The sequence below is a fragment of the Calidris pugnax genome, unplaced genomic scaffold (genome assembly GCF_001431845.1).
Source record: "Calidris pugnax isolate Ruff unplaced genomic scaffold, ASM143184v1 scaffold14, whole genome shotgun sequence".
Taxonomy (NCBI): Eukaryota; Metazoa; Chordata; class Aves; order Charadriiformes; family Scolopacidae; genus Calidris; species Calidris pugnax.
The window spans coordinates 424,636-434,235 of NW_015090793.1; positions in this window are offsets into that span (position 1 = coordinate 424,636).

The window sequence follows — 9,600 nt, forward strand, 5'->3', positions numbered from 1 at the left end:
AATCTTTCTTCTTTCAAAATAATTTTCAAAACATTTTGCCAAATACTGCTGTGAACTCTAGAGGATGCAGAATATACCTGGTTTTTGCTTCAATTTCGCAAAGCAGCAAGTGTTCACAAGGCCCTGATCTTGCTCAAACCAATATCAGTGGCTCACACACATTGTGTGTGGAACGCTTGGCTCCGAGAGTAATTACAGTCATTCTTAGAGAGGTTTCTGCTGGTGTTCAGTGCTTCATGTGGTGCAATTAACATAGATGAAGTGTCTCAATTAACAAACTTCAAAAACCTTGGGGTTTGGGCTTTATCCAAGGAAGATCCAATATGGGGGCCTCCAACACTGGAAGCGTGTTAAATGTTGTCTAATATCCTCAGTGGGGCAGAAATCCCCATTGTAACATGCACTGCTGTAAGGAACCCCCCAGCAAGCACAAATTGCACAACCCTTCCCTCATACAAGTCTCCTTCTGGTCTTCCGTCATTGGAAACATGGTCAAACCAGCAAGGAATTGCATGTCATTTTCACTCCTTTCCACTTTTTCACCTGCTAAGTAACCCAAAAAGGTAAGGCTTCCTAGCACTTGTCAGATAAACCTATGGACGTGGTCTTTTTTTCTAGGTCTCCACAGAGCCCTTGGTCTTCACAGAGTCTGTGGATAAACTAAGAGGGGCACACTGATCACATTGGGTTGGCTCCTCTCGTCTCCAACACCTGGGTGAGCCTGTGGCTGGAACTACCAGTGGCTCCCTGATCACATAAGGTTGTCTCCCCTCTTTTCTCCAACAATAAGTTTTTTAAGAGAAAGTGAAAGTACATGGACGCAAACAGTAGCATCTCTTACTACATTCTAGGAGTACAAGGGATTGCTATATTTTGCGATAATGTTAAGTACACAGATGATTATGTGGTGAATACCAGATAAAATGTTCTGGCAAAATCTGAAGTTTCACCAAACCTTCACTAGGATTTTTTGCCACAGTTGTATGAATCATCCTAACTGCACTCATATAGATCCACAATTTAGCCCTGCATGGGGGCAGAATCCATGCTCTGTCACTGAAAACAAATGAGCAAGCAGTGGGCTGAAAAATCTCTCTGAAGCACTCATGTTTAACTAAGTTGAGGCATGCTTGTCTTATTTGGGTGTACTGAGATTTGAGTAATTTCCTCATTTTCCTAGCACTATGGCTCACATTTATCAGTTCTCACAAACACTGGCACCCTCTCCTCTTAATTCCGAAATATGCTTTTTCTCTCCATGTTTCTTAGCTAGTTTCCTCGGAAGAGTGGCCAACTGCTTTCTTCCTTAGCCAAGCAGGCACTGCAACTTTCTATCACATTCAGGAAATAGTACCTCAACCTTTTTGTCATTATTCTTCTCAGAGGGCCATCAATTAGGTCTCATCCCTTTCAGAATTTTGTAAAATGGATGTGATATGCCTCCAAGACACCTTCCTTTCAGCTCATTTTTTAATCATAAATTTCATTCTTATCTCTACTGGCTATCGGGGATATTACTCAGCTCCTCTGATAGATCAGGAAGTCCTAATTCTACCTTCCCTGCATGTCTGAAACTCTAAGTAGCTGCATTCAGCAGCACGGTGGCAGATTGGGAAGCTCCCTAGGTGCAAATTTGATACAGCACTACAAGTCTTGCAAAGTTTCAGTTTAATAACATGATTTGATAAGACTCAAGAAATGGCTGGAATCATGAGGAATAAGGGGAAGGTGACGTGGGACTGCAAAGAAGAATCTACATGAGACAGAGGTCTTGTGTCTGAAAGTGGGATGGTTGCTACAGTCTTTATTTTTGGTGTCCGGCATGTTCTGCAAGGGGTGATAACAGCCAGCATTTAGATTGCAGAAAACAGAACTGGCTGAAAATTGAAAGAGCATTTTCACTAAAATATTGATGAAAATATGTTTTCTGATTTTCTGTGCTAAAAGCTTGTTTCAATAAAAATTTTCCAACCAGCTCTAATAGCAGGCAATAAAGCCGAGTGAATTGAACTAGAACAATGGAATCGTTTTTATGATATATATGTTATCTAAGAATGAAGGAAAAGTACTGGAGTGCACATGTAGACTGACAATGACTTCAGAACTAATAATGCCACTGAGAAATATTTAGACAGATTGGAGCTGATTAACACAGAGAGACAGGACAGTGCAAAAATAGCCAAGATCTGCGCTGTAGCAGAGACGATACAGAGCATGCAATGCAAGTCTTTGTTTTCCAGACAATGACATAACTTTTAACCTCCTTATTATTTTCTCAAGGCTATTTCTCCCATGTATACTCGCAAAGGTTCTTGAAGTGACAACTGCCCATCAGATGTAACAAATTCCTCCACTAAGGGCCATATTGTGGCAGCAATTTTAAGCAGCGATTTTCCTTGATGTTAAGACTACATGATGTATCTTTTTTTACATACCTCAGAGAAAACCCACCATTTTGTCACATTTCTATCAGCCAGAACAATCTTCAAATTTCTAAACAGGTTTGTGGGAGACTGCCAGCATGAATTTAAAAATAGGGTGATGAGAAAGTGTGAAGTATGCACCATGTGTAGCCCACTTGTCTTCTAAGGAATGTTTACATGCCAAATAGCTAAATTCTTTCATATCCATGGGATATTTCCAGTGTGATCAACAGACAATTAATTTTGACTAAAAAGTGAAAAGAATAATGTGTAAATTTATTTGTTCTGAGGTAATATGAGGGTGTATGGAGTTATCTTGTATTTCTAATCAGTTAATAACAATGTTCAGAATACTCAGATTACAGATTATAAATACAAATTAATTCATTAAAAGATAGGCTGAATTACTGAGGAATTTATGAGTTTGATTTAAAAAAAAAGAATTAATAACTTTTGCATCTGATATTCTATAAGATTTAGCCATAAAAATAGCTAAATAATTTTCAAAATCACTATTTACATCACTCAATCACTTTTAGGACATTTCCATTCCAGATATGCAGTCAAAAAGATAATAAAAAAAGTAAATGCTGGGAATGGTTCACATTGCTCCTCTTCTACAGTTATTGATGTAGAAACTGAGATTAATATTCTATAAATAATAGAGCACATCCAATATAATATTTACATTCTTTAAAAACGTTGATGTATGATGTTGACTTTGTCAGTAACCTATTTATTTGTTGAGCTTGACATCTGATCTTGATTGCATATGAAAGGATGGGGAAATCAATCAGAGTTGTTAACAATTCTGTTTTGAAACAAAGAAAATGAGTATTCAGTGCTGGAAAATGACTGATTGGCACTTATTAGGATCAATAAAAAACACAGGAAATGTTGATCATGAAATAATTTTCTCCCTCAATGGAAATGTCAGTGAAAACCAAACTTCAATTCCTTTCGTATTACCATATCAAAATCCAAATGCATTTTTAGGTTGTAGAGGAAAAAACAAAATCAATTTTGCAAAATTTTAAACTATCTCTAGGTACAAAGGCTTCGTAATAATTTTTATGTAAAATTATAATGGTTTCAATTTCACATGCTCTTTTTCCTATGCCATATATAGATGGTAATGTTGATCACCTCTCTGACATTTATCAACTGAACACTTTGAAATATTGTGGCTACAATCCAAGTAACAGGAGAATCTGAAGAAAACATTTGATTTAGAAATTTGAAACCATAGAACATTGCAAAGAAAGTATCAAACGCCACTACTAACAGAAAACAAGCATATTTTAAAAAAATACCTTCACAAAAATTTCATTTGTGATTGTGAAAAAGCAGAGACAAGATTGACAAATAATATGAAAGCCAATGGTTTTAGACTCTGAGTACTTCTGAAAGATTTTCATGAAATCAAATGTCCTTCAATCCTTGCTTGTGCAGCAAAAATAGCTCACTGTTTCTCTGCCCGTGGTGTGAAAGGAGCACTTAAGGAACATGATTGGAGGAATAAGTCAGCCAGCTTGTTTCATCTTTACAATCCAACTTTTCCCCTTTGGAGTTGTTTCCAACAATTCAACTTTCATAATATTACAGACTATTTTGCAGCAACATTTCTCTATCTTTTAAAAACTGTTTGTAGTTTTTCTGAAAACAATAAACACTTTTCCTGAGATGCCACTATTATTTCAGCTGATATTTCTTTGCAGCTGCAGGACAACATAGTTCAACTTATCTTTTCTACTAGCAACTTTCAGAGTGTTTTTGCGAAGCAAAAGGCTAGAACACCCTTTTACACTCAAACAGCTGAAGACATTTTTTTGTCAAGCTTAACCTTGTTTTTCCCATTTCCCCATTTAAATGTTTCCATAGGAGCAGCACATATTCATTTTTGGCTCATTAGATTATGTAACTTGATCACTTGTTTGCAAATCAGTTCAACCCACTGCTTGAGGTTCAGTGTAAGAAACTTTTGGGTTTTTAGAAGTAGCTGTCTCTCAAAAGTTAAATCCTTACCCTTCTTTGCTAAAGCAATGGATGCCTTACACTCTGGTTTTTGTTGGGATTTTTTTTTTTTTTTTTTTTTTTTTTTTAAAAAAAAAAAAAAAAAAAAAAAAAAAAAAAAAAAAAAAAAAAAAAAGTTCTAGGAAAAATATTAAACCCTACTCCCAGACCTGCAGAAATAATTTGTGGGATCAATGGTCACTTTTGTTTTTTTTTTTTTTTTTTTTTTTACAGTGACATCAGCAATATCACATCTCTTAACTTGTCTGTGATTTTCCAGGATCCGCACCTGCTTCAATATTGCTTTTTGCACTTGATCGATTGCCTTGGTAGGTCTCTTTGGCAACATGCTGCATGTTGTTTTGTCATTTTGCTGCTCTGCTTAGGTACTCAAAGCTGCTGGCATATTTCCTGCAGACTGAATATCTTGAAAAGAAAAATATTACTTTGTTGTCTGAGGTCAGAATTCAGTTTCCTTCCTTTCCCTTTTTTGCCCGGTGGGAAATGCACTTTCCTTTTTTTCCTCATTCGTTTATTGCAGCACTGAATGCCCCAAAGTATGTGCTAATGTAACTGTTTCCCCTGCGGAACTGCTGAAATTATCTGCCTAAAGCCTGACTCTTTTCTTTTTTAACTGTTCAGTTTGGTCATTGCAGTTGGGAAGTACAATAGCTGGCTTTCTGCAGCTTCTTTCCAGCTTCTTCCCACTGTCTGCCAGTGTATTACAGCACGCTACAGTTTGTGAGGCTTCCAGTCAACCTTTTACACCCTATAAGTGTCCACCAAAGAATGAATCATCTTTGTTTTCATAAACTTCGTCATCCTCTTAGAAGATGGCTAACAATCACTTGCTCTAAAAAAGTAAAGAAGAATGGGATAGATACTATGTGATACGCATTTGAGATGCCCCAAAAGAGAAACATCCTGCACAGAAATGAACAGGTGAGTCTGTAAAGGCTTTGCACAACCTGTGTTCAGGTTCTGCACAAAGAAAGAGAAGACCTGATATTTTAAGGTACCCCATGTGGGAAAGTAACGGAAGACTGGCGAGGAGGACTGTGCATACGCTCAAGTGACTCGCATGTTGGGTGCTGGAAAACACATCTATCACACTAATTGTTGCTTAGTTTTGTGTGCTCAACAAGTAGAACATCTGCACTTAGATAACATAGGCCTGAGATGGACTCAGGAGCATCTTATCAAACACACCTGGAATTCTTGCCCTGCTGTTGAAGAGATCAAAGCACAGCAGAAAACTCTGCCTGCCTGAATCACAGAATCTTCTAGGTTGGAAGGGACCTCAAAGATCATCTTGTCCAACCATCAACCTAACTGACAAAAATAGACACCCACCCAACAAACAAGGAGCATCATCACTAAACCATACCTCCCAGCACTACATCAACCCGTCTTTTGAACACCTCCAGGGATGGTGCCTCAACCACCTCCCTGGGCAGCCCATTCCAATGGCTGATGACCCTTTCAGTGAAAAAATTTTTCCTAATATCCAGCCTGAACCTCCCCTGGCGCAACTTGAGGCCATTTCCTCTTGTCCTGTCACCTGTGACTTGAGAGAAGAGACCGACCCCCACCTCTCTACAACCTCCTTTCAGGTAGTTGTAGAGAGCAATAAGGTCTCCCCTCGGCCTCCTCTTCTCCAGGCTGAATAACTCCAGCTCCCTCAGCCTTTCCTCATAAGACTTGTGCTCCAATCCTTGAAATACAGGCCCAAGCAGCAAGTGGGAGCCCCCTCGCTCCCTCACTCCCTTGCTAACAAGGACTCTCTTGCTAATAAGGACTCACACTCCACAGTGCCTGCGTCCCCTGCTTGCCTGCCTCTGCTCGGGTGCTGCTTCAGAGGTTCCCCGATCCATGAGGTATTGACATTGAATGTGTTCTTTGCCCTTAATCCATGGTTTTGTGGTTGTTCCTGTGTCCTGCCTGCGTTGGCTCACACACCCCACATGCTGTTAATGGTAAGTATATTTCCCATCTCACCACCTCCCAGTTTTGGACCCACACTTTGAAGTAGTTTGAGAGCTCGTATGCAATACATAGTGAATAATATACTTTAATGACTATTTATTTAATGGCTATTTATAGCTTTGAAAACCTTGCTTCACAACACACTTTTTGTGAGGATTTTCTTGTTTTATATATAATATGCCAGCTATTTTTTATCAATCATAACATTTTTCTTATTTCTAAATCATGCAATTATTATGTCACTTGTACAATAAATATATTTCAGAATAGCTTTCTAACATCATTTTTAATGAAAAACAAATGCTCAAATTTTCATATAGAAGTCAAATACCGCTGAAAACTGTTGAGGAATTGAAGCCTAGTGTTGTAGAAAAAGCATAAGATAAGTCCATGGATGAATTAAGAATCATTTTTCTGCATACACTAACTTGGAATTAAATTACTTTCTGTGTTACTATATATGTCATATTTTTAGGAAAAATTTCTTTGTATCAAGACAAAAGTAAGCCTGAATGAGATTTTAACGCACAGATTTATGTTATTAGCATCCTTGCATACAGCAAAGCTACAAATGAAAAGTGGCACACTGGTTCAGATTGGGCATCCACTCTTCCCATCACTCCTTTCACCCCTTCCCAAACAACAGTGAGAGTACTGTTTACGAAAAGTGAACAGAAAACAACTTGTATCTCACCGTTAACTTTCCAGCTGTGACATGGGAAAGGTGAAAACCTCATTCTGCCTCGACTGTTGCTCAGTTAAGTTAGCACTGGCACTTGGGTTGTCAAGTTCCCATTCTGGCTCCCCAGTGCAGCCCTGAAGGCACTGGGATAACCACTCCTGCCAACCACCATGTGGTTTGCCACCGTTTCCTTCAATGACCCCCTGCAGTGTCCACACAAACAGCAGCTTTTGGGGCTCTAAGAGCTACAAAACCACCCAAGATGCCCATTCAAAAAGTCTTATGAGGTGAGTGGGCACCTCACCTCTGCCATCTTTCATATGCTCTCTTCCTTCATCCCACGTGCCCAGGGCAGCTATTCCTTCATTAAACCAGTTGTGTTATTGCTCAACTTAACCTCGTCCATGGCACGCCAGAGTCAGACAGGGACCATGATACAGGGCTCTGGTGGGGAGTACCAAATAAGAGTATATGTTTCCCAGGTACAGTCTTCATCTGTGGTCTCTCCCCCACAACTTCTCCCATTGAACTGTCTGACAGAGCATCGCTACGACCAGACGCTGCCTTTGGAGAATAACTTGGGCCACTCAGCTCTGCTGCTTGACTAAGTATTACCTACAAAGTGTGCTTTCATGGGGGAGTATTAGGGAACTTACAGAAGCAAGCCAGATGTAAAGCTCTATGAAATATGAAGTTTAGTAGAGACAATTAGAAGATGTTGAATAACAAGCATAAAATGGTTACAGATTGTATTGGTTTTGTATATGTTCTCACTTTAGTTAAGCTGATTTACGTTGCTGTGATAAAGGCTGTGGACCAGGCAGAAGCATCAAGAAACAAATTTAGAGTATATTTTTGTAAATCATTGCTTTCCATTATTTTCACAAATCCTTTGGCTATTTTTTTCCCATTTAAGGTTTACACCTACTGAGTGTCTTCTGCTGTTTCTTTTATTGTCTTCTGCTATTTCTTTTATTATCTTTGGGTCTGGCTACCTAGTTGTGTTCCTGTAATTAGTGTTATAACTTTTGCAGATTTTATTAATTTCGCACAGGTTAGATTCTATTCATAGGTTCAGTTTTCAAGCCTTGGTTCTTCTGGACATAAAAAATACCTATGTTTATTCCCTGAAGTTACATTCTAATACAGTAATTTATAATAAATGTTATTAAATAAATATGGTGAATTTAACTAGGTGGGAAAAGTTTTATAAGATATTAAGTTATGTTTAACATATAAAATGAGCTAGTAGGAAAATATTTTTCTTTTTTTATTCATTATTATGTTATTTATTTTTAAGTATGATTTTAAGTCAGGCCTAAGTTTTAGGTGCTTAGGGCTGCAATTCTGATTGGATTACTACTAGGCTACAGGCAAAAAGAAAATGGTCAAAAAGGTTCTCTCCCAATAAATAAAATACTTGGGTTTACATGTTCACACATGGAAGTATCATTCTTTGGGGCAGGTCCAGATATTGTTTATATAAGCAGGTATTAGATATTTGTAGGTAAAGACAAAATTGTATTTGTTTTCTCATTCTTAAACCATGTTTCACATGGATCCTATTAACTTTGGTCATCTGAAGTGGTTATACAATTAGCTAATTAAGGTGTGTTTTCAGTTGCAGGGAATATATATGAAATTCAGCAGTAACTTTTAAATTCTGAATAATTCTAATTTACTGTTAACAATAGTTTCAATTTCACTAAAGGGCCCCCCCAAAAAATCATCATGGTCAATTGTTTTGTATAATTTGATCTAATAAAAAATTCTGTGAGTTGGTAACTGAATGCTGCAACAAATTCTGAAAATATTTTTGACCATTACCGCTTATAAATTACTCATTATTTACACAATGACTCCTCTATTCGAGTGTTTAATTTGATTGGCTTCACAAGATGCCTTTTGCCTTTTAAAGGAAAGCGTTTGACTCAGAAATGATAAATATTCTTACGTATAAACTTTTCTCCCTATTGAGAGCAACAAAGGACGAGTCTCCAAATGGAAATAATTTTACAATGTATTGTACAGAGAGGCATCCCACTGCAGCTTCGCAATTACTGTCTTTCAGGTGAATCATTGAGTGAATTAATAACAAATGAATGGAAACAACAGCCCCTGGGTCAAACATTGATAATGAGACTTTGAATTACACTTAACATGACATAAACTATTGTGAGCCTCTTGTGAGCTAGTTTTTCTTAGTCATTTATTTTTACACACATGAAAACAGTCATTTTCTTTCCTTAACTTCAATGAGAAGTTCAGCAATCCTCTCTCCTTGATTCCATTGAAAAATGGAATAACCTTTCTGAAAGAATTATGGAGGTAGTTGACATATTTGTACAAAGTAACTTAAATAACTTGATAGTGATTTGTTGATGAAATTCAGTTACCTCAAAGTACCTTTAATAAGGTATTGTAAATTCCATAAATTATGTTAAATGCACATACCTCAGGATTATTTATATTCTGCTTGTAAATATTTTCTATATT